At 43.4% G+C, this 24,473-nt stretch overlaps 1 protein-coding gene across 1 annotated transcript in view; it reads right to left on the reverse strand.

Moving 5' to 3' along the window:
• Positions 1-24,473, reverse strand: part of NHSL1 (NHS like 1) — a 211,873-nt gene that overhangs the window by 186,809 nt on the left and 591 nt on the right. The window lies entirely within an intron of this gene.

The raw sequence follows: 24,473 nt of genomic DNA on the forward strand, positions 1-24,473 counted from the left end.
CACCAGCTTGCTGCCACCATCAAAAGGGGCATTAACGTTCTTCTACCTTCTCTTGGAGGTCAAAACACATCTGGAAGAGGTTTGGAACATTTCAGTGGTGCCTTATTTCTGCTGCTTCCCACACACACACCCCACACCAAGCTCTTCTGGTGGATGAGGTCCAGCTGGACAGGTTACACCAGGGCAGAGCGTAGATGCTCCAACAGATAAAACTTACTGAAAAGACACAGAAGCCAGTTTGAAGCAAAAATCAGCATAGAGTGAAGCGCACTGTAGTTCTATGTGGAACACCCTTCCAACAGTTAAGCACACACTCTGCGTGGCTCTGTCACATCAGATCAAACAGAGAAGACCTGTTTATAAGTTAGTGTGAAAGAATTATTCTCTTTGAGGAACAAGCAGCAACCATACCCCTTATATTTTAGGCCAAGAGTTAAAACATAAGACCTCAAATCACTGCGTGCATTCTCTTTGTTACTGTTTTAAAAATCCCAGCTCAGTCTTAGGAATGTGTTAGATCCTCACAGGAAGCTGCTGACACCAGTGTGGTGACAACTCTCAAGCCTGTCCCTGAGAGCAGTGGGTGCTGTCTCCCCCAGCCTTGCCATGAAGGCTCCAGCTTCTGCCTCCCTCTGCTCCCTGAGCCGCCACGCTTAAGAAAGTAAAGTGAAAAGCCATCTAAAGAAAAGGTTGATAGCAACCCATGGCTGGGGAAAAAAAAAACAACAAACAAACAAAAAAACCAAAACCCAACAAAGAAATACAACATCACAGGCAGAGGAAAGAAAAAGCAAGCCCAACAAAGAAATACGACATCACAGGCAGAGGAAAGAAAAAGCAAGCCCAAGAATTTTCAAAGCTTTCTACCAATACATGCATAAACTAAAAATAATCAAAGAACCTGCAAGCAGCAGGCACAGGCTTCATTTAACAGGTGATGAAAGACATTTATATTATTTGTATGAAGGTACAAGGGTTCCATGGCAGCAAAGAAACCAAGAATAGAACATTTGTTATCAATTCTCTGCTCTAAAGTCATACCTCGCTGTTTTTCTCCCTCCTATATTTTTTTCCTACTGGCTTCTTTTTAAACAAGATATAATGACTAACAGATGCTACAGCGGTTCAGTCCTCAATGAATGGGTAATTAACAGATGAAAGTTCAGCAGTTGTTTCCAGTTACAGTCAGATGAGCTGTACACTCCTCATCCCATAAGGGAGGGAAGGGGATGAGCAAGGCAACCTCCGCCCCCGGTCCCCGCTGGAAAATGGGACGTGTACTGGGCAGGATTTGGAGGGGCTGAGATAAAACAAATCAGGACCATTCAGGTTTTTTTAGGTGTTGTCTCTAGGATTTAAGAGTTGCAAATGCTTACAATCCTGGCTTTGCCAAAAACTTCAAGACTACTCGCTATGATTAGTAAATCTGATTAAAGAAATCAGTGCTATAGATCTGATACTGATCAGTGAGATACACGTATTATACACATTCATTACAGTTCGTTTGTAAAAACTTGTACTTTCTCTACTGTAAATAAAGCTTGTGAATAAATAACTTCTGAAGCTCTGCTGATCTTCAAAACGTAATTAATTTCCTACAGTGTAAACAAATGAACAGAACTACGTACAGAGGAACCGCCACGTATGAATGAACACAATGTATGGCTTCGAATAACCCTCACCCACCACTTGATAGCTTTCACAGTTTTTGTTCCTGCTTAGCTAACCTTAGAAAGATGCCAACTGGGGCTTGTTTGCCACCTCTGCTTCAGGGTTTGGTTGTCAAAAACACAAGTTGCAACCATAAAAACAAGCACAAACAACATAAAGCAAAGACAAGCTTGGTTAGTCCTCATAATTATTCAGCTGAACTTTAATTATTGCAAGAATAAGACCGAGCGCCTCAGAAGATGACAAATGAAGAGTGTCGTTCCCTGCGTGTGTAAATTAGAGCAACACTGCCATGGTTGAAAATACCACTATCATCATGAACACATGGTGCTGAGACATTCACTGTTTCAGAAATAAAAAAGCATTAATTTGGGGAACCGTATTGCCCAGAAGAGATTGGAGCTGGCAAGAACGTGAATGACTCCATATAGGGGAACAGGCCACACATGCCTATAGGTAGCAGGAGGCTGGGAAGGAGGTTAATAAAACTCAACCTGTAATTTCTAAATTACTTCTGAGCTAAAAATAGTGTTTTAAATATTTTCTTTTGGGGGAGGCAGAGGTTAGGAGAGAATACAGCGTGCTTTATTTTACAGACTGTGAGGAGAACAGGAGAAGTTTTAGTGATAGGTTTTTGTTGTTTTTTTTTTTTAGAGAAACCCTAAACACACCACTGCTGTACATCCAATCTTAAGACAATAAATGACTATTTAATAATAATTTTTAAAAAAATCTATTTTAGATTAATGAATTTATAAAGAGAGGCTTTTTTTTCTTTTTTCTCCCAACAATGGACTATTAACCCATAAGCCAAAGAAAAATCCTGAAAATATACTCATTATCCACTCCACAGAGTTAACAATAGTTCAGTTCACTTTACTCAAAACCATTTATTAAAGAAAATATGAAGCCTTATATTTAAGCACTCCAGTATTTATTGTATCCTTCGGGAGTGGTTACGGAGAGTTGAACTCCACACCAACTTACACCAAAATAACGAAAACCTGTTTTCATTTCACACTTTGCGTTAATTCTCAGCAAATCCGCATATGAACATTTATTTTGGAACAGGATACTTTTTCAGAATGTTGCCACTGGCGTTGGAGAGGTGGAAAGAGGAGCTGCCAACACCCAGTGGTCATAAAGCGATGGCAGGGCTGGCCAACAAAATACCCGAGCTGGCTCCCGTTTGATGTTTTCCTCTCGAGCGCCACTGAAACCAGGGGCTTCCTCTAACTCCTTTTAACTGGCAGCAGCCCCAAATGGCAGCATTCGGCCACACTTCCTCAAATCACTCCCCACGTTTGCTCACCAGGAGCTGCGAGGTGCCCCACACGTGTCCTGTGCCACCTCCGAGCCAGCCAGTGATTTTTCCCTGTCCTTCTGTGGAGTCACGGTAGGAATTCCTTTGGGTCATTGCTGCTTTTTCTTATTTTGTTTGCATGTATGCGCACCAAGACAGAAGAGCAAAAAGTAAATGATTTTTTAAATGAATGCAAATGTGGACTAATGGCTCTTTCCTCAGCATAAAAAAAGCCCACATGATTTTTCAGAGTGCTATAAATTCCAGTTCTGTATGACATTGACTTCCCTGAAATACAAACCTGTTTTAATCATAGAATGGTTCAAACTGTAAGGGACCTTAAAGATCATCCAGTTCCAACCCCCTGCCCTGGGCAGGGACACCTCCCACCAGACCAGGTTGCTCCAAGCCCCATCCAGCCTGGCCTTGAACCCCTCCAGGGATGGGGCACCCACAGCTTCTCTGGGCAACCTCTTCCAGTGCCTCACCACCTTCACAGCAAAGAATTTCTTCCTAATATCTAATCTAGATCTCCTCTCTTTCAGTTCAGAACTGTTACCCCTCATCCTATCGCTCCACTCCCTGATGAAGAGTCCCTCCCCAACACTCCTGTAGGCCCCCTTAATGTCTTGACTTAGAGCCTGAGGCTGGTGGAACCACTGCCACTTCATTACTTCAATGGTGGTGCATTTTCATCCTCACTTCTTGGTTCTCTCCTGCATGTCTAACCATAGAATCATACAATAGTTTGGGTTGGAAGGGACCTCCAAAGATCATCTAGTTCAACCCTCCTTCAATGAGCAGGAACATCTTCAACTACATCAGGTTCTGATGTGGACCAAGTAAAACACTACAGCAAGAAGATACTGATCACCAGCTGAAGCATTTCAAAAGATGCACCTTCCCCTACAACAGAGTGGGCAGCACTGTTTGGAATGATGGACTGCAGATGGAGCATCCTTAAAAAAAACATCCAAAACATCCTTAAATAAAAACTACCAAACACATAAAAATGCTGCACTACATTCTTACATTGGAAAAAATTGTCTTTTTGTTTTGAACAATTATTCAAGCCCCATTACTACAGCATCCCAGTAGCTCAAGGTCTGTGCAATGGCCCTCACTGGACACAGAATACCTAGCCCAGTAAAGCGTTCTGGTGCTCTCTTTCTAGAGAAAACAGAATACCAGCAAATCAATCAGCTGCGCTTAATGCTGGTCACGTCAGTCAGCTGAGCACAAACAGATGAGGTCTGATTTTATCACACCACCAGCACTAAGATCTTCTCAGCATCCCAGAAGAAACCAGGCTGTAACTGAAGCAGGAGTGGTCCCACCAGTAGCCTACTGGACAAGTCTGACTGGAGTGCCACTTCTTGAGTGGGAGAGGAAGGGGGACTGCTGTAAGCCACACAGAGCTGCCACCACCACAGCGTGCAAGGACCAAACTTCTCCTGCCCCAGCTGGTTGCAGGCTGCTGAGACCCGAAAGCCACCCCTGCCATGTGGAGGCCCAAAACGTGGCTGGCGCGATGCCATTCAAGAAGTTGACCAACAAGTGATGGACAAACAGAGCCCAACAGAAGGCACACGACCATGGTGGTGCACATCATAGGGAGTAATGTGAGCATATGGAGTAACCATAGAATGGTTCCTGTGAGCAGCCTCATCATTAAAAGCTTTTCTTGAGGTAGTAGCAAGCATGAACACAGGCAAGATAAGCACAGGCTGTCAGCCTATCTGGATTGGAGATCTCACACTTGTCTGTGTTCAGGAATGCTTTCCTTTACCACAATAAATGTTTTGCCGCGTTTCCTTTACATCCAAGCAGAGAAACTTGATTTTACCCATCGCCTGCGTAGAGCAGGCACAGGGCTCCCAAGGCAACGCTGATCTCAGCACTCCAGAGGTAACTAACCCCCTCGGAAAGGCTACACCCTTGCAACCTCCAATTTCAGTCAAAACCAAAGAAAATTCCTCACTTTTTCTGTGATCTTCAGGTACTACTACAGGTATCATGAACCCTGAAATTTAATTGTAATTTTCTATACATGCTGAAAACTTCTACACCTTCAGCTCAGTGTTTGTCCGGTTCCAACTTCTGGGCTGCCAGCAAAAGCACTCCAAAAATTTAAGACTCCACGTAACCAAGAAAAAGTATTAATCATCCTGCTGCCAAAAAAAATATCCTTATTGGGGTACTCAGAAATAGCACCCTATCATACAATCCGAAGCGTATTACAGCAGATTTTCACATGCGGCCGTTGGAATCATGCACACCCCTTTCAGTATGGTATTTTTCACTTCTCAGCCTTAATCTAATTTCTTTGAACACACTCAACTTTTGTTCTGCCAGAAGCATAAGGAACAATTTATAGCAAGGCCTTAAATTTTTAAAACAGTGGGAGTTAAAACTCAAGGCCCTAAAAAATTCTAGACCCCTCTTTATCTTAGGAGCGATGTCAAGTATTTTTTCCATTAGCACTCTCCACGTCTAACATTTCAAAAGCCACTGCAGACGTTTACATCTACCATTCACAAGCTTTTTTATTGGGAATCCTTCAGAGATTCACATTACATAACTCAGCTGGAATAAGCATTTGAGAGCAATTAATCACTGGGGGTTATCACATACACATCATCTGTGAAATTTACTTCATCGAAGTCAAAAAGCATTTGGCCCTTTCCACAGAAATCCTCAGACATACCTCACGAAGGAATTTTGGTATGTGCATCTACGTTATAATCCCTCACCAATTTTTGTGGTAAAACCATTCCTTGATCAGTCTGCAAGGGGTTAGAATCATAGAATCACAGAATTGTCTGGGTTGGAAGGGACCTTTAAGATCATCTAGTCCAACCATCAACCTAACTCTGATAAAAACCATCACTAAACCATGTCTCTAAGCTCTATGTCTACCCAACTTTTAAATACCTCCAGGGATGGTGCCTCAACCACTTCCCTGGGCAGCCCATTCCAACACCTGATAACCCTTTCCGTGTAAAAAATTTTCCTAATCTCCAATCTGAACCTCCCCTGGGGCAACTTGAGGCCATTTCCTCTTGTCCCATCGCCTGTGACTTGGGAGAAGAGACCGACCCCCCTGGCTACACCCTCCTTTCAGGGAGTTGGAGAGAGCCAGAAGGTCTCCCCTCAGCCTCCTTTTCTCCAGGCTGAACACCCCCAGGTCCCCTCAAGACTTATTCTCCAGACCCCTCACCATCTTTGTTGCCCTTCTCTGGACCTGCTCCAGCACCTCTATGTCTTTTTTGTGGCAAGGGGTCCAAAACTGGACTCAGAACTCAAGTTATTGTACTCTTCTTCCAAGGACTCAGGTTGTTGGAATTAATCAAAGTGGGGATTTCTGAGGAAGGCTTTTCAGGACTGTGGAAGCAGAAGGAAAGATTTCAGCCCAGGCATTAACCAGTGAGAGGGCTGCCATCACAAGCTGGCTTTCAAGGAGCAAACATGAACCACGGTGCTGCAGGAAGTACCTTCTGGGCATGCATGTAGCCAAGCAGGCGAACAGAAAATCCAAGACACCGTTGGACCATTACAACATTGATCATTAGAGAAGCTACTTCTGTGGTGAATTTCCTAGTGCACCAAAATGAAATGTCATCATGGTAATAAAAATACTAATTCCATATAATGCCGGGGTGAGAAGCAATGCCTTGTATTTAAACGTCTATGGAATATTACAGGGGAAAATGTAATTATTTTCCTTTATCATTAAAGTCGCCTTAATCGTCACAATCAGCCCAAGTGTGCAAAATACCAGGCACTCCTACTCCCTTCCTCCTCAGATCTGGTGGATAGGTTTGGCCACTGATGCCCTACTCATCAAAGCCAAAACGATCAAAGCAAAGTTCAACAGAAGGCAAGCCAATTCCAGCCAGATCAAACTCATGCAGCCTACGAACTGGAGATACCCATTGGGATATCCTGTTTCACCAGGAGCAAGATGCAAGGCTCTGATACCAGCTTACCTGGATGTGCCACCTGAGTTTCCTGAATTTTCTTTGTCTTAAGCATAAGATGGGAATGCCATCAGCCTCAAAGACCTTTTGACATCTGTGAGTGAGAACGTCTTTTCGCTATAGTGATGGCCACATCTGTGCTGTGGTTCACTTTGAAACATCAGCCTTCAAAGAAGGGACGTTCTTCTTCCATTTAAAGACTTATTTTTTTGTGGTGGTCATGGCATTTTCGTACAGAGTTTTCCCAATTCCTTGTACACCAACCCGTCCTTCTGCATCCACAAATTCAGTAAGAGTAGTTCCAGTTTCCAAAATCAAGATCTGTCTCTGCAAGTCTTGCAGAGGAAAAACAACTCTAATCTTCCTGAAAGCCTTGAATCATACTAGAGGAGATTTTGTAAGCTCACAGTACCAGAGTGCTGGTCATTGTAGAGGTCTCATAGCGATGCTGGCTACAGCGAGCACTCTAAGCATCAGCAGTACTCATAGGATTTCATCCGCATTTTAACTTTTTGTTGACTTTTCACATTCATTTGAGGTTTTTTTTTTCCCTAAAATTCTCTCCAGCAAAACATCTGTTCTTATAACCACTTTACCTTTTCCATCCACAACAAAACACGTTAATTAAACGCAAACGAGACATCAGCTGGATATGACAGCACAGGTAGCCACATGCCCCCACTTTCTGACCTCGGGACATCCCAGACCACTGGCAGAAGCCCAGCTGGGAGCCACTGTGACAGCCTGACACAGCATCACTTGCCCCACTACTGCTATACAGCAGTCCCGCTCTTAAACCATACTCATTACTGAATATTAATAAAGCTTGATCAAAAACTCAAGAGTAATCCTTAGTTGGGAGGAACTCTGTTTTCAAATTTCAACATTGCAAAAATCAAGCTTCCAGAGTATCCCCAGACACACCCCCGTTCAAGGCTGCTTCTTCCACTGCTAGCAATTCCCCCTCCTCCCAAAACAACCCCTTCTCTGGTTTTATAGCATTTCAGTGGAGAAGAAGGAGGGGCAATCTCAGCAACTTTGCCAAAACACAAACCTGCCATAGCTAGGACTACTGAAATAAATGGGGAAAAGCTGGAGGGGTATATGGCTCAAAAGCACTTTTTTATAAATGAGTAATTAAAAAAAAATGTTCCACAATCCACACACAAAGCAAGCCGTTTGCAGAGAGGAGGTAAAAGGAATATAATAGCATTTCCTCTGCAATAGATAGGCAAGATGTTAATCTAAAATTGCTACCTCGTTAGGAAACACTGGAGGACACCAACACTCAATTTTTTTTTTTTTTTAAAAAAGGAAAAAAAGAAAACCACAACTTACCTACATACTTTTCACTTTTTTTCCTCTCTGTCTTACATCTTCACTATTATAAACACACTCCCAAAGTGCCAGCCTCAGCATTTTTAACTCCTGAAGCCAGCGGGCTCTTCCCTAAGAAGACAGCCCTCCAGTCCAACTGGGGACTGAGCTCCGAGGATGTGAGCGTGGGGGGAGGGAGACTTCAATATTACAACCCATCCATCAACCGCTGCTATAAAGCTCTTTTGTTCCAAGTTCAGAGTTAGCAACTCAAGGTCAAAACCCATGTTGGAAAATGCAAATCATAAGTCAACCCAGACTTTCACCCCCCCCACCCCCCCGTGTCTTCTTGACCTTAAACGCAAACAAGAAACAGGCAGAAGAGATTTTTAGCTACATGATGGATTTATATAAAAAACTTATATCAAGGAATACAATCCACTTTAAAATTACTGTGAATTAGGATCTTGATTAGGTACTAATGATACAGATTAGAAGAACAAAATCAGAATACATGCTTTTAGGATAAATTGCCTTTACTACCACAGTTTTCTTAGAGTTTGGACAAAGTTAATCAGTTGTTTTCATCTGGTGGGGGCTTTTTTGTTTATTTGTTTGTTTTTCGAGACACACACGTACATGAGGTTTGATTGAAAACACCACAGGGAAAACTAACTGGTTTAAAAAAAAAAAAACCAAAAAACACCACCCAACCTTTTCCTCTCTGGTAAGAAAACAAAGGAACACATCTCTGTTAGCCTTTGGCTTCAAGAAGTCCTGGGTCAGATGTGGGAAGCCTTAACAAAGAAGAAAAATAGTAGGTATGACAAATAAAAAGCAAGGGTTTCTCTGCTGCAGTGAAAACAGGATGTATTTCACAGGCTGCAGCTATTCTCTTAAAGCACAACAGGGAAAAAAAAAAAATATATTCATTATGCTCAAATATTTAAGGGCAGACTTTTTAGTGAACCCCATTTTTGTGAGGTTCCACAGCAGAAAGCAACAGAGGTGCCAAATACCTGAGATTACAAGCTTATCCAATGGATATTTCCCAGAGGCATCATAACAACTAAAAAAAACCCAAAAAATCCATTTACGTATACAATACAAAGATGGTGTAAGACAAGAGAACTCTGACACAAAACTGTGATCTAGTATTTAAATCTCTTAATTTTAGGATGATCTGGTAGTTTTTAGAATTGTCGTCTCAAAACTTTTAAAAGTTTTATTCCAAGAGCTTACGCATAACATCTTTCATATGGGAGAAGTCCTGCCAAGAGCTTTAAATATAGCTTTATCGAATGCCAGTTTGGCTTCCTCCATGTGAATTTGGACACTTTAACAAGAGTTTATGAACTTTTAAAAAAAAAAAAGTATTACTGTATAATAATAGCTTGCCATCCATGTAAGTAATAGGTTATGTAAAATACCAGATAATCCTGGAGTCTAACAACACCATTTTAAAATAAGTGATTTTTCTCCAATAGCTTTTATTTAGCCCTTAAATCACAACTTCCATTTAAAGCACCATCACATGTACAAGGTCCTGCCAATTAACTCAGGCTAAAAGGGTGCTTACTGAAGAGAAGGATAGGAAAATGTGTTAATTAGCAGCAACTGGGGATACTGAGGGACCACTTTATTTGATGAACTGCTGGGGATGATGAAAAAGGTGTTTCCCGTAATCCTCACTGGAGTTCACTTGCTTGTCCCAAGCAAGATGAAGAACACAACTACAAGGTGTCCCTTCTAACCTGCTTAATAAAGCTCTCATCCACAAGCAAAAAAAAAGGGGTATTGTATTAATGTAACCTAGATCCTAGACAGTTTCCAACACACTAGCCAAGAATCTTTGTCAGAATTCGGAAAAGAAGCCACTGCTGAGATTCTTAAGGACATGGAAGGGTTGTTCAGGGCTCCTCCTGCAAACACCGAATGCTTTTCACTCTCTCGGAGACATTGCCAGCAGTGTTTGTAAGGTGAGACACTGGGAACTGTTCCCACTGTCTCCACTGGAGATAGTTTCCATCTTTCTGATATCAAGTTTATTGCCTTGCCTTTTAATAGCAGTAGATTTTTTTTTGTTGAGAGTATTAAAGTTCTACCAAAGAACCACCACAAGGTCAGAAGTCCTCAAGTAAATAATTATGCGATATTTTGGCTGCCAGTTTTGTTACTTAAGATTAACTAACACCTTCCCTTACCTATCCTTTTTCAGATAAAAATGCTGAGCCATTTACCTAAAGCCACAGAGTACCCCATCTTTCTTGATCAAGTTGTCCACCTTGAGTACCAATTAGCACCCCTCTTGGACAACCTTCCAGTAAGAAGAATGCATTAGCGTTGCCACTTACAATGCTTTGACAAGAGGCAAGGTGCACAGACTGGAATACAAAGAAACTCCATTTAAACATAAGGAATAACTTTTTTTTTTTTTACTGTGATGGTGGTCATACACCAGCACAGGTTTCCCAGGTAGGTTGTGGATGCTCCATCCTTGCAGATATTTAAAACCCAACTGGACACAGCCCTCAGCACCCTACTCTGAGTAGGGGGTTGGATTGGGTGATCTCTGGAGGTGCCGTTCCATTTCTGTGATTTCAATGACCACGAAAAGAGCGTTTATCCTTTCAGTTGTAAAGCTCTCAATACATGCTCCTTGGTGACTGCTCAAGCAGCCTCAGAACTTTTCCTTGGAAAGAGTTATTCTTTTCAAACTCAGTCACAGCTTCAACAACGGTCACTGAGGTGGGGGAGAAATAAAACAGTAGTAGAGCAAACGGCACACAGTTCAAGTATCTCTTACACCCCCCTGTAAGTGGAGACTGCTCTAGTGTCAACTGAGATCATGCAGGACTTTGAATCTCCTCGCTTCAGGGTGTAGCTACAGCATTCCAACCAAAATCTCCTATTTGGTGGGATCTGCCTTTTGTCCATCAGTCATTTTTCCAATCTGCTATTTCTGTTAAATTCTCAGATATTCTGGGATTCCCCCCCCGGTAATTTCAAATTTTTACCAGAAACATAGCCATGCTTTCACTTGTCCTCAAGATTAACTTTATTCATAGCCTATTTCTGTAAGCCACCAATAATAATCTAAATTAGCAACACTGTATGTGTGTATTGACGCAACTAGTGATAAAAACCAACAGAGCACAAACATGCCAAGCTGACAGAAGCTCACATTAAGACAAGCTTTTGTCTGTTGTGACCTAATTATTATTTTTTTACCAGTTGTACTACACAATGCATTTAAATCATATAAATATTTGATGTCCCAACCTGCAGCACATTACCTCCACGTACAATGCTGAAGTTACCTACTCTTTACAAGCTGTTGCTATTTCCAACCCGTGGCACGTTTCACAATTTGTCAGGGAGGTTCCCAGCAGGAGCAAAAATGGTTTGTAAGGAAAAAGCTACTGCATTTTGTGCTTTGGGAAAAAAAGGGTGGGAGAGGAAAACACGCTCTGCTGGAGCAACAGGGTCAAAACACCACCCCTGGAAGAGCACTCCCTCCCATCCTACATACCACGCTCGGCAGAGGGGCCACCACAAATTACAGAATTCAAGCCAAACTCAGCAAGGAGTGGGAGCAGGCAAGATAATAAGTGCTGCAGATGGCTTTGGTCTTCCTTACCATCAAGTAGACATAATGTCTCTGCAACAGGCACAGAACAAACAGAAGCTTTTGGAACGTGACAAACTAAAAAACACCAAGAGCTCTATGTTTTTGTGGTATTCTTCACCTCAGGCAAACACTCTGTGGATTTCTAATTACCTGCTCTTCCTCTAGACCTCAAGAAGGCCCGTGACTATTGTGAAACTTTGGGTTCTTTAACACAGATTTTTTCAAACCACACTTCAGTAAATTGCCATCTTCTAGCTTGACTTGTATGTGTTAAGATTAGACTCTCTTGGGGCAAAGAGCCTCATGCTCACAGTTAAATCTGTATTGTGGCCATGCTAAATAAACGCTTTCTAATGTTTTAAGGAAATTTGTGATTGGAAGTAGGCCAAGGCTGCAGTTTCACCTTCCTCCAGGATAAGCAAGCATAAGCTCCCTCCTCCCTGCACAGGGCCACAAAGATGAACTGAGGGATGGAGCACTTCTGTGAGGACAAGCTGAGAGAGTTGGGGTTCTTCAGCCTAGAGAAGAGAAGGCTCCAGGGAGACCTTAGAGCTCCTTCTAGTCTCCAAAGGGGCTAGAGGAGAGATGGGGAAGGACCCTTGATCAGGGAGGGGAGCCATAGGACGAGGGGTAATGGTTTTGAACTGAAAGAGGGGAGATTTAGATTAGATCTGAGGAAGATTGGAAGTAGGCCAAGGCTGCAGTTTCACCTTCCTCCAGGATAAGCAAGCATAAGCTCCCTCCTCCCTGCACAGGGCCACAAAGATGAACCCAGAAATGGAGCACTTCTGTGAGGACAAGCTGAGTTGGGGTTCTTCAACCTGGAGAAGAGAAGGCTCCAGGGAGACCTTAGATCTCCTTCTAGTCTCCAAAGGGGCTAGAGGAGAGATGGGGAAGGACCCTTGATCAGGGAGGGGAGCCATAGGATGAGGGGTAACGGTTTTGAACTGAAAGAGTGGAGATTTAGATTAGATCCGAGGAAGAAATTCTTCCCTGTGAGGGTGGTGAGACACTGGAAGAGGTTGCCCAGAGAAGCTGTGGCTGCCCCATCCCTGGAGGGGTTCAAGGCCAGGCTGGATGGGGCTTGGAGCAACCTGGTCTGGTGGGAGGTGTCCCTGCCCACGGCAGGGGGATGGAACTGGATGATCTTTTAGTTCCCTTCCAACACAGACCATTCTATGATTCCTGCTGAAAACCAGCCCTGTCCTACCACTGACCACCAAGACCAGACAGGGCAAGAGAACTGGCTCACCCTCACCTCATTTTCTCCAGTTTTCCTATCTTTCCTGAATGTAAAGATCACAGTCATAGACTACCATTCTGTATGTTTTATAATATAGTTATTAGATAATTATAACTGTGACTACAATTTCAAAATCAGCTATAATAATCTATTTACATTTCAGCCACCCTTGTGAAGGCCATGCTTGCTCTTCCGGGGACGAGGTAATCCCGGGCAGCATCAGGTAGGGATTGCAGCAAACGCGGGGGCAGAGCCACCTGGGCACCCATTGCACAACCGGGGGGCCAGCCCAGCTGCAGCCCCAGGGGGTCAGGTCCCCCCCTCTTCCAACCCCTGCGGGATGGCTCCCCGCAGGGCTCGGGCTGTCCCAGCCTGCCCAACAGGACCGCACCGTATGTTTGATAATATAGTTATTATATAATTATAACTGCGACTACAATTTCAAAATCAGCTATAATAATCTATTTACATTTCAACCACCCTTGTGAAGACCATGCTTGCCCTTCTGGGGACGAGGTAATCCCGGGCAGCATCAGGTAGGGATTGCAGCAAACGCGGGGGCAGAGCCACCTGGGCACCCATTGCACAACCGGGGGGCCAGCCCAGCTGCAGCCCCAGGGGGTCAGGTCCCCCCCTCTTCCAACCCCTGCGGGATGGGGGCAGCCCTGTCCGACCACCAAGACCAGACGGGGCAGGAGAACTGGCTCACCCTCACCTCATTTTCTCCAGTTTTCCTATCTTTCCTGAATGTAAAGATCACAGTCATAGACTACCATTCCGTATGTTTGATAATATAGTTATTATATAATTATAACTGCGACTACAATTTCAAAATCAGCTATAATAATCTATTTACATTTCAACCACCCTTGTGAAGACCATGCTTGCCCTTCTGGGGACGAGGTAATCCCGGGCAGCATCAGGTAGGGATTGCAGCAAACGCGGGGGCAGAGCCACCTGGGCACCCATTGCACAACCGGGGGGCCAGCCCAGCTGCAGCCCCAGGGGGTCAGGTCCCCCCCTCTTCCAACCCCTGCGGGATGGCTCCCCGCAGGGCTCGGGCTGTCCCAGCCTGCCCAACAGGACCGCACAGCCTCCCCACTGCCAGGGGAGCAGCCAGAGATACGGGGGAGGGTGTTGGCCCCCGCAGAGACCAGTTGTTATACCAGTTTCCCCCGTATCTGGGCTTCCATCAAGCTCCCGAAGACAACTGGTACGAGTCCCTGCTGTTCCACCATTATCATCCTTCCATTTCCTACCCTGCCCGTTCCCTACGGCGTGCATCCAGCCCAGCAAAGCCATTTTTGGTGACAAACATGCTTATACCTTATAATACTCTTGATCTTCTATCACATACACATGCTACTAAAAAAAAATAATAAATAAATCTAGCAGGAGTAACACACAGTAACTACCTACCTTTATTTTAACAGAGAAAGTAAATAGTTTAATGAACAAATTTTAGAAAACTATATGTAGACTAACACACCAAGGCATATTACAAACATTACTTTCATTCTCTTTCTCCCTCGTACCACGTGTAGAACAAGCTTACTAAGCTCTTTGTCCTGTTTAAAATGTTAAAGTTCACAATACAGGGCCTCTATCTTTCCAACACTACACACCAAAATAGTGTAAAGGAGACTGTAACTATATACTTCATTGAATTATTGCTCATATGTACATTAAAATATCCCTCAATCTTACAGAGTCTTAATCACAGTAACTACCTACATTTTAATAGAGCAAGTAAATAGTTTAACGAACAAGTTTTAGAAAACTATATGTAGACTAACCCACCAAGGCATATTACAAACATTACATTACTTTCATTCTCTTTCTCCCTCATACCACGTGTAGAACAAACTTACTAAGCTCTTTGTCCTGTTTAAAATGTTAAAGTTCACAATACAGGGCATCTATCTTTCCAACACTACACACCAAAATAGCGTAAAGGAGACTGTAACTATATACTTCATTGAATTATTGCTCATATGTACATTAAAATATCCCTCAATCTTACAGAGTCTTAATTTTCAGAATTTCTTGGATGATTCAAAACTTGAGAAAACAAGGATTTTATTTCCATCATGTCCACAGTAAGTTGGGTGGGGGGTGGATCTTGCTGTGTAATCAATCAAGCTTTGCTTGTGCTATCTTTCTTCTAGATTGAAAATCAGCTAACAAAAAAGGGAACCTTTTAGGTAAGTTTTGTAAGAGCTTGTTCCCATTTCCTGGTAGTTGCCTTCTTTCTTCTCAGAGTGCTTTAAGCACCTCTAAAGACAACAAGGCTAACAATGTTTTTTTTGTTGGTTTTTTTTTTTTTAACATTTAAAGATACCCCATTAGCCAAACATGACTTGGTTTTTCAAGCTCTCAAGCAGATTCAGTTACTTGGCATCAACCAGATAGGGAGGGAAAGCCACCACCACTGACTTGGGAGCTCCTTCCTCCCAACACAACAACAACAAAAGGTGCCACCAGAGATAACCCACAAAACACCCCTCCCAGGTCCTGCTGAGCTTCCCGTAAGCAAAGCCCATCTGTTGCCAAAAGCCCAAACTCAAAGTAGCAAACAGAAGACAGATGTCCCTTTGCCAGGAGAAAGGCTAAACTTGGTTTTTTACTCAAACCCGTGCTGTTAAGAGGGCTCACCAATGTAGCAACCAGACACAGAAGAATATACGTAAGCCAGCAAGTGGCAATATTTATCCCACCAATTAGCAGCTGATGAGAGCTCTTCTGTAGCCAGCACTTTGATGGTATAAAGGGGGGAAAAAATATAAATAAAAATGGGAGACAGAAGGAGAAAGAAGAGCATTCCAGTACAATACGTTACCATTTAGGACATTCTGTGGCAGTCTCTTGTTTGCATTTTCCACTTAGGCCATTCAACCAGAAAAAATAGAATAAAATATTAAAAGAAATTGACGTTGTCACTGTTACTCAATATGCTTGAAATCTCTACTTTATCATTTTTCTATTAGGATTTACATCAATGTTTATCACCACTAGAAAAATCATGTGGCTCAGTTCTTCAGATCGCAACTGCGGTCCCAATTTACTTCAGGGGGCATCTGTTATAGTCCTAATCTCTCAAAAGTAGGAGCTAAGTTAATTAAAAAATTACAATCTTAGATTAATCAAAATTTGCTTAGTTAGAACTATAGCCTGAATGCAGCACAATATCCAATATCCAATCAACTGACTTAACAGATCTGCTGGTTCTAAGATGTTAAATTTCAGATTGAAGCAGCACTGCTGCTCACATGTAGATTAGGGAAATTAAACCTAATGAAGCATTAAAATGTTCTTTAGGTTAAAAAATTATAAGAACTCAGCCACGGATAGACATTAAAGTGAATCCCTTTGAGGTCTGGTGGTGTTTTTGGGTTTTTTTGTTTGTTTGGTTTTGTTTTTTTTTTTACTGTTTCAAATAATGCCTGGATGTCCTAGCTTCCACCACCGTAATGGTGTAGATGGTTTTGCTCTTGATTTATACTCTGAGGGCAGAGCAATAGACATCTCTGTGTTTGGAAGGGACCAAAGAAAAGGAAGAATAGAAGAGGAAAGGGGAAAAAAAAAATAAAAGTAAATCAGGCCTGTAACCTAAAAAGCGTGTAGACCAGTGGCTCCGGCAGGGAAATTACTGAGATAATAATAATGGCAAAGCAATTATTCGGCACTGCCTCTCTCCACAGGCTGGTTCTCTACCCTGCCCAGGGGCTGCTCCGTGACGCAAGCTCAACCGCATCCAGTAGGGCCTTCAACATTCATATTCTAACTACTCAGAATTCTCAAAGGGCAACGAAATCTCATAAGTACACAACGCTGATTAAAGGACAAGAGGCCAATAAATAAATAAATTAAACCGACCTAGCACGAAACACAAATGACAAAGGGGAAAAAAAAAAAAAAAGACACAAGAGCCTGAAGCCAGAAGGAGCCCTGCCCAAGTAAAACACTGTATGATATAAATACAAACAACTTGCAAAGTCCACCCACATTAATCTCTGCTTAACCCACAGGTAGAAAGACATTTTTTTTTCTAGTCTCTTAAGTGGCGTGTCATCCAGGCTCTCTGGAGACTACCATCCAACCAGCAGGTTTCCTATCCAACCTACAGCCAAGAACAACATTTAATTACCATGTTTAATTGATCCTGTTAACTGTCAGGGTGGACAGCTTTGATCTCGCCTGCTGATAGCTAGTTTACGACTACAAAAGAAACCGGGGATTTGCATAATTGCCAAGGCTTCGATGGGCATTTTTTAATTCCTCCTTGTTTCTCAATCTCCCTTTCTGTTTGCGGTGCACGAATGCTCCCGGTAACAGGAATCAAAGCACATGCCCTCATTTATCCTATCGTTTATTTGGACACGCAGGGAAAGGGAAAAGAAAGATGAGGAGGAAAGGGAAATTCCCCCTCCTTCACCCAGAAATATGGAAAAAAAAGGTCAGGAATTGCCATAATAACCTTGCCAAGGCCAGATTCAATTGCAGTATCCGGTGGCTGATGGAAGTGGGCATCAAAGCACTCGGAGGAAGGCACAGGAATTACTAAGCACCTGTGGGATAATCTGCTCCCCATCCCCCTTGAAAGCTTCTTCTGACTCTCCACAGGTTAGAGACTGGTTTAAATTCCAGAACGGAGGTTTTGTGGAATTTCAGTGGCTTTCCACTGCGTTGTTTTATGTTTGTTAATAGGTTCACCCAAAAAATGCCTCTTCTGCAGGAACTCCGTATTAGCAGCTTAGGAGGGAAGCCCACAAGACCAAGATTAGTAGCTTGCACTCAACCAAGCTGAGACTGTGCCAATACTAATAGGAAGAGAAACTTCTGAGGACATATTATTGTATCCTAAAATATCTAGGAGAGCCTCCAAAATAGATCCTAATTAAAAAACAACTAAATACAAGTATGTTTAATTCATTAACTACCTCCCCTAAACACCGTTTTCCTGAATGATCAAGCCAATCAGAAGTCCTACGGAAATCAACCTTCATAGGTGGCGTATAATAGGTCCTGAGCAACGTACAAAGCAGCTCGAGACTTCAGCCAAAGAGTGTCAACTGTTTTCAAAACAGCAAGCCAAGCCCTCATCAAACTGAATTCAGCTGGAGCTCTGCCACCCAGCAGGCCAGAGACTTGGCCCACCGTCCCCATGGGAAACCTTCTGTGGACCCAAGACTTTCTTCCTGCTTATTTCAAACGAAATCTCCTTTGGATCAGGTTGAATTTCCCCAGATAATTAGTCTTGCCCTAGCTAAATAAAACAAGAGAGTTATATTGCTTCTAAGCAGCAATCTGAATAATTACAACAGGGTAAAAAGAGAAAATACCTTTTTTTTTTCCTTTTCCTAGGGGAACTTGGCAATTAACTGTTTAACACAGTTTGAACTCTGCTGCTGAATCTTCCTATTACACAGCAACAGAGAGAAGAAAAGCACCATTCCACGTGGTCACCTGAAGCATCTGGAGAGCATCGTAGCCAAAGTGCAGCTCCCAAATACTGTCAGAACAGGGTTTTTTTTCCCCTGAAAAATCAGTTCTTTCTCACCAAAACTTCCTCAACAGCACACCATGGGTTTGGTGGTTGGTTTTGGGGTTTGTTTGGGTGTTTTGTTGCGGGGGAGGAAGGAAGTTTTGGTTGGTTTGTGTTTGTTGTTTTTTTTTTTTTCCTGAAAAACGTTTCTTCTTGTTCTTACAAGATGACAGATTGTCTCATACACTTTTTCCTCCCACCACAAGCTGTAGAAAGCCTAGAAAGTCAGTCACCCTGTTCACCTCCTGCCTACTGCTGGTACTGTCTTGGATAACGCTCACTTTTTGGTGGCTAGGGATGGAGGAGGGGTTTCCCTAGGAATAAGCTGAATAAAGCTTCCTGTTCGGCTAAAGCAGGAAACGTGCTCCAGCACTGCCTTGCACACAAAGAGTGGAAAATACTTACTAAACAAAATAGCAGGAGATGAAGTGTAAACTGGATTGTCCGTCCATCATGCAGACAAATAGAAAGCCATACTGCCCATCCCCCCAGCTCTCTTAATTAATGTGCTTAAACTTGAAAAAAAAACCATAATAAAAATACATCCATATGTATACACGTTCTGCATGAACATCAAATGATTATGCTGTGCCTTTAAAACCAAACACCGAAGGACTTTAAACAACAACAACAACGCTAATTAGGAGGTAGCATTTCCTCCCTCCCACAGGATCAGTTTCTTCTTGTTGGAACAGGAGGCACAACTGGCCAAATCCCATCCTACTACTGGAGAAACCCAACCAGAAGTTGTCATTAGGTTAACCTCCCAGCCTTTCTCTCAAAACATCTCTTCTGAAAGACTAAAAATAAATAGGATAGAAGGTGGAAGAGACAGCCTTCCAGTCTGCCGAGCCATTAGGATTCACAGGCAAGAACAGCAATGTTGGTTTTTGAATAAGTATCTGCAGATGGTAGAAGACAAATATTAATGGGAAAAATGTCCTTCTTCATTCCCTATAAAAACAATGACTGTTTAAGGCCTCACAGCATTTCCCAAGAGCTGGCCTTGTAATTCATGCAAGATTTCTCTGCTGCCATCACGTTGGGCTCCGATCACTTCAAAGAGAGTTGTCCTCACTCATCCTCCCTTACCCTGGCACTGGAGAACTGGAAGTGATGATGAAAACTACCTCACCTAACGCTAGGGTCACAGCAACAGATGCACCCTGCTAAAAGACAAAAAGCAGTCAGGCAAGTTCCATGGTGTAAAACATATTACGGCAGCTGGATCCTGGAAACATATAATAAAACACCACGCAAAACAGCAACACACACAAGCTTAATGAAAACCTGATGAAAGACTGTTTAAAAAAAAAATAAAAGTACTGAATCTAATTAATTCTCTAGACGTGGCTAGCGCAGTTAAACTAAGGTCACAAGTACTGCATACTACACTTGAATTTTATAAACCACCTTGAGCAATTAGTGCCTCCCACCACAATGAGTTATAAACCAGTCACTGGCCCCATAGAGACATGTCTCATCACATTTTGATGTCCCTTCTTGTGGCACAACACCCTGCTCATCATGCAAAGCTCAAGGACAGGGCAGGAAAGCATTTGACTAAAAATACATTTGTATTGAAATAGTCACGCACAAGTTTCCTAGTTGGGGGACATAAAGAGAAGCATCTCCACCACCCTAAGTGGAAAGTTTAAGACAGCCAAGCCAAAACAAACCAGAGGGAGACAAACCATTCCAGTGAACCCCAGCATCAATGGCAAATGCTGGAAAAACCAACCATGGCTAAGATTACACACAACAGAGAGCTACCCTCAACATCCTGAAGCGGATGTGAAATTGAACTCTCCGAGTGCACGTGGCCCACCAGTGTAAGACCCCTGGAAAGGAGGCCTCTCAGTTGGAGGGCACAGCAGAAGTTCAGCCAGCTCTTAGTAGATGAATGAGTTTTCCCCCTTTTAAGGGTTGCAAAGACACAGCACCTACTGTGAGACAGCACATCTACAGACCAGTTTGCCACACAGAATCACAGAAACACATGGGGTTAGAAGGGACCTCTGGAGATCATCTAATCCAACCCTCCTGCCAAAGCAAGTCCACCCAGAGCAGGTTGCACAGGAACATGTCCAAGCAGCTACTGAATGTCTCCAGAGATGGAGACTCCACCACCTCTCTGGGCAGCCTGTTCCAGGGCTTTGCCACCCTCAAAGTGAAGAAGTTCCTCCTCACGTTTAGATGGAACTTCTTATGTTCAAGTTTGTGCCCATTTCCTCTTGTCCTGTCCCTGGGCACCACTGAAAAAAGACTAGCCCCATCCTCTTGACATCCGCCCTTTAAGTATTTATAGGCATTGATCAGATCCCCTCTCAGCCTTCTCTTCTCCAGGCTGAACAGACCTAAGTCCCTCAGCCTTTCCTCGTAAGAGAGAGACTCCAGGCCCCCCATTATCTTTGTAGCCCTCTGCTGTACCTTTTCCAGCAGTTCCCTGTCCTTGAACTGGGGAGCCCAGAACTGGACCCAGTGCTCCAGATGGGGCCTCACCAGGGCAGAGCAGAGGGGCAGGATGACCTCCCCCAACCTGCTGGTCACACTCTTCCTGATGGCCCCCAGGATGCCATTGGCCTTCTTGGCTACAAGAGCCAACATCAGGAAGTTCTTTCACGTGAGGTGCAAGGAATGGATGTACTTGAAGTGATGCATTTGCTACAGGATGCCAAAGAGCATAAGACAGAAGAGAAACAGCAGAGACCACTCAAGACACATCTACCTATTAATGCTCCAATATGAGCATCCTACACACTCACAGTACAGCCAGAGGAGCACGCAGGGTCCATGACCATAAAGAATGGCTAACTGGAGACAAAGAGCTTCGTTGTGCCTGCTGTCCCTCCCTCGCACCCCACGCTCAGCAAGGAACAAGCACGGAGGCACCCCTGCTATCTGAAGGATACTACATGGAAACTTTACTTAGAAACAAAATGACAACAGGGCACCAATAAAAAACCCTTGCAATTTCACAGTATGTACTTTCTCAAGCACCAGGGACATACATTGTGTAGCTTACATCAGATGCAAGTCTGCAGCTATGGCCCAAGAAGCGGTTGCAACCCAGATATGAAGTTTGCTAGTCCTCTTCTGGCCCTTCCCATACAAGATCACAGCATCACAGAATGATATGGGGTTGGAAGGGACCTCTGGAGATCATCTAGTCCAACCCCCCTGCCAAAGCAGGTCCACCCAGAGCAGGTTGCACAAGAACGTGTCCAAGCAGCTATTGAATGTCTCCAGAGAAGGAGACTCCACCACCTCTCTGGGCAGCCTGTTCTAGTGCTCTGCCACCCTAAAGAGAAGGAAGTTCCTCTTCATGTTTAGATGGAACTTCATATATTCAAGGTTGTACCCATTTATCCTATCCCTGGGCACCACCAAAAAAAGACTGGCCCCGTCCTCTTGACACCCACCCTTTCAGTATTTATAAGCATTGATCAGTTTCCCCCCTCAGTCTTCTCTTCTCTAGACTAAAAAGACCCAAGATCACGCTGGGATCACTCAATTCACCCTGGGACCTTTGGTTCCAAGAGGAAATTATTGTCTGGGCCTCACAAAGAGAACAAAAGCCATTTATTTGAGTAGAAATTACCCATGATTTGAAAAGCAGGTGTACAATGTCCTATCCCCTCATCCTGAAAGCCACAGCAAAACACTTAAGTCATCTGATACAACGTCGCGCTGCATCTCGCCCGTGCACCACAAGAGATACAAGAGTTTACAATATTTTCCCCGTAAGAAAATGTTTATGAGCAATAAGAATCTAGTAAAATGGGAAAGCAATTAAATCTGTTTAGTTTCCTCGTTGTTCTTACAGTCCCACACCGGCAAACTGCTTTACCCACGGAGCTTCTGTATCTTCAGAAATGGGAAGGAAAAAAATCCCCCTCGTCATTGTTCCCCAACAAAGCCAGCATTATTAAACCATTCTCTTTGTTTTGCAGATATTTCCCTTTAATGCCAGGAACCGGGTTAAACTTGCAGACAGGCCTTGACGGCTGGCGTTAGAGAGATGTTCGTGATGCTAACTACAACTGATCATCCCACCCCATCTCCTGGGCCAGATTATATATGTAGAAAGCATAAAAGGAGAGAATTGACACGTTTTTATGTGTGACTTCACATCAATATGCTCAGCCCACGCATCAATTCTGTGCGACCTATAGGCAAATAAAATAATCTTCCTTTACAAAAAGGCTGTATCTCATACAATTAAAAAAAAAAGTCTTAGAAAGAAATCATCATTAATTCTCATTGACTTTAACAAATGAGATCTTTGAAAAGTAAATATTAACAAGCAGCAACGCAGCTGTTAAGTAGCAAAATTAAATATGACAGCAGAGACGCCACTTACTAAAGAATTTAACACCAAATGGAGAAAGCCAAGCATAAGAACCGCGTCCAGTTTGGGGAATTGCAATGACAAGAGCAAAGATCATCAAATTAAAAGCAATAACAGGCTTAGCTCAAGGAACTGCATTGTAATAATAAAAAAAAATAATTAAATCATAAACATATAACTTGTGCACAACAATGACCAAGAGAGAACACAGTAACTAATATACAGTCTGACACACGTAAAATGTCAGGGTTTGCACAGGGCAGCACTGGCCTCGTTTCACCCTTCCCTTTAGATGTGTTGCATCAGTGTACAGCGATAATTAGCTCCCTATTTAAAACAGAGATAAATAAATACTGCTTCCTATCGGGGCCATCAGTGTAATGTACCACCATTCTGCAGGTATCCCTGGTAGTAATAATCATCCCCATTCTCATTTCCAGTCCGACTGCTCCATGCCAAACTAACGTCAAGTCTATTAGCAGAAGAGGATCTACCTGCCCGGGCGAGGAAGAAAAACTCCTTAAATTTGTCAAGCAGTTACAAAGCGCCAAAAAAAGTCACCCTGGTTACCACAAAACCTGAACCTAACACTCAGAAAACACAGAAGCAGCCTTTTGGCAAGGGTGGTGATGGAAGGGGTCCTTGGGAAGCAAACCATAAGGAATAATTCTGCCACGAAATTGACAAGTTATCTGTACGGGGTTGAAACTCTTTGAATCCTATCGGTGAGAGGCCTTATCAATTCTGTTTGTCACTATGCCTTATGCAAAGCAGGTTTTCCACTTCCACGTGAAATAAAACAACCGGTGGTCTCAGAGCAGCGATCCTATTTAGGCTTCTACCTTCTACAGCTGCCCCAGAAGTTGCAACACAGCCCTTTGGATTCCTGAACGTTTCCAACACATTGAGAAAGCTCCGCTGATGTTGCAAGGCATCTTTCACTTAACTCCCTGGGGAGCCAGGACACACACGAATGAAATTCCTTGTAGCAGTTCACAATTCTGAGGGGATCCTTTCTCCAAAGCTTGGGGGGAAAAAACCCAAACCACTTTTCCTATAGCTCTGTAGCCGTACAACGAGTCAACTTCTGAGGGCCATTTTACAGGCTCTAAAAGAAACTTGCAAGAACCTCCCCGTAGTGTCACTACTTAGGAATCCCAGGCCAAAAATCGGGATCCTGGTGCTCGCGCTCCGCAAGAAGGTGAAAATCCAACCCCGGGATCAGCTCTGGGGATGGAGCAGGAGCTCGGGAAGAGCCCAGAGACACAAACCCCTCCGGGAAGCGGCCCCAGGTTTCTTGTTTACCGAGGTCTTCCCATGAGCGTTACAAAAGAATTAATCAGGCGTGTGGGGGCTGAACTGTCAGGAGCCCAAGGCTGAGCAAACCCCACAGAAACACACACACCAACCCACCCCAGCCCTCCCGGAGTGG

This window comes from Calidris pugnax, unplaced genomic scaffold (genome assembly GCF_001431845.1).
Source record: "Calidris pugnax isolate Ruff unplaced genomic scaffold, ASM143184v1 scaffold57, whole genome shotgun sequence".
NCBI classification, from domain to species: Eukaryota; Metazoa; Chordata; class Aves; order Charadriiformes; family Scolopacidae; genus Calidris; species Calidris pugnax.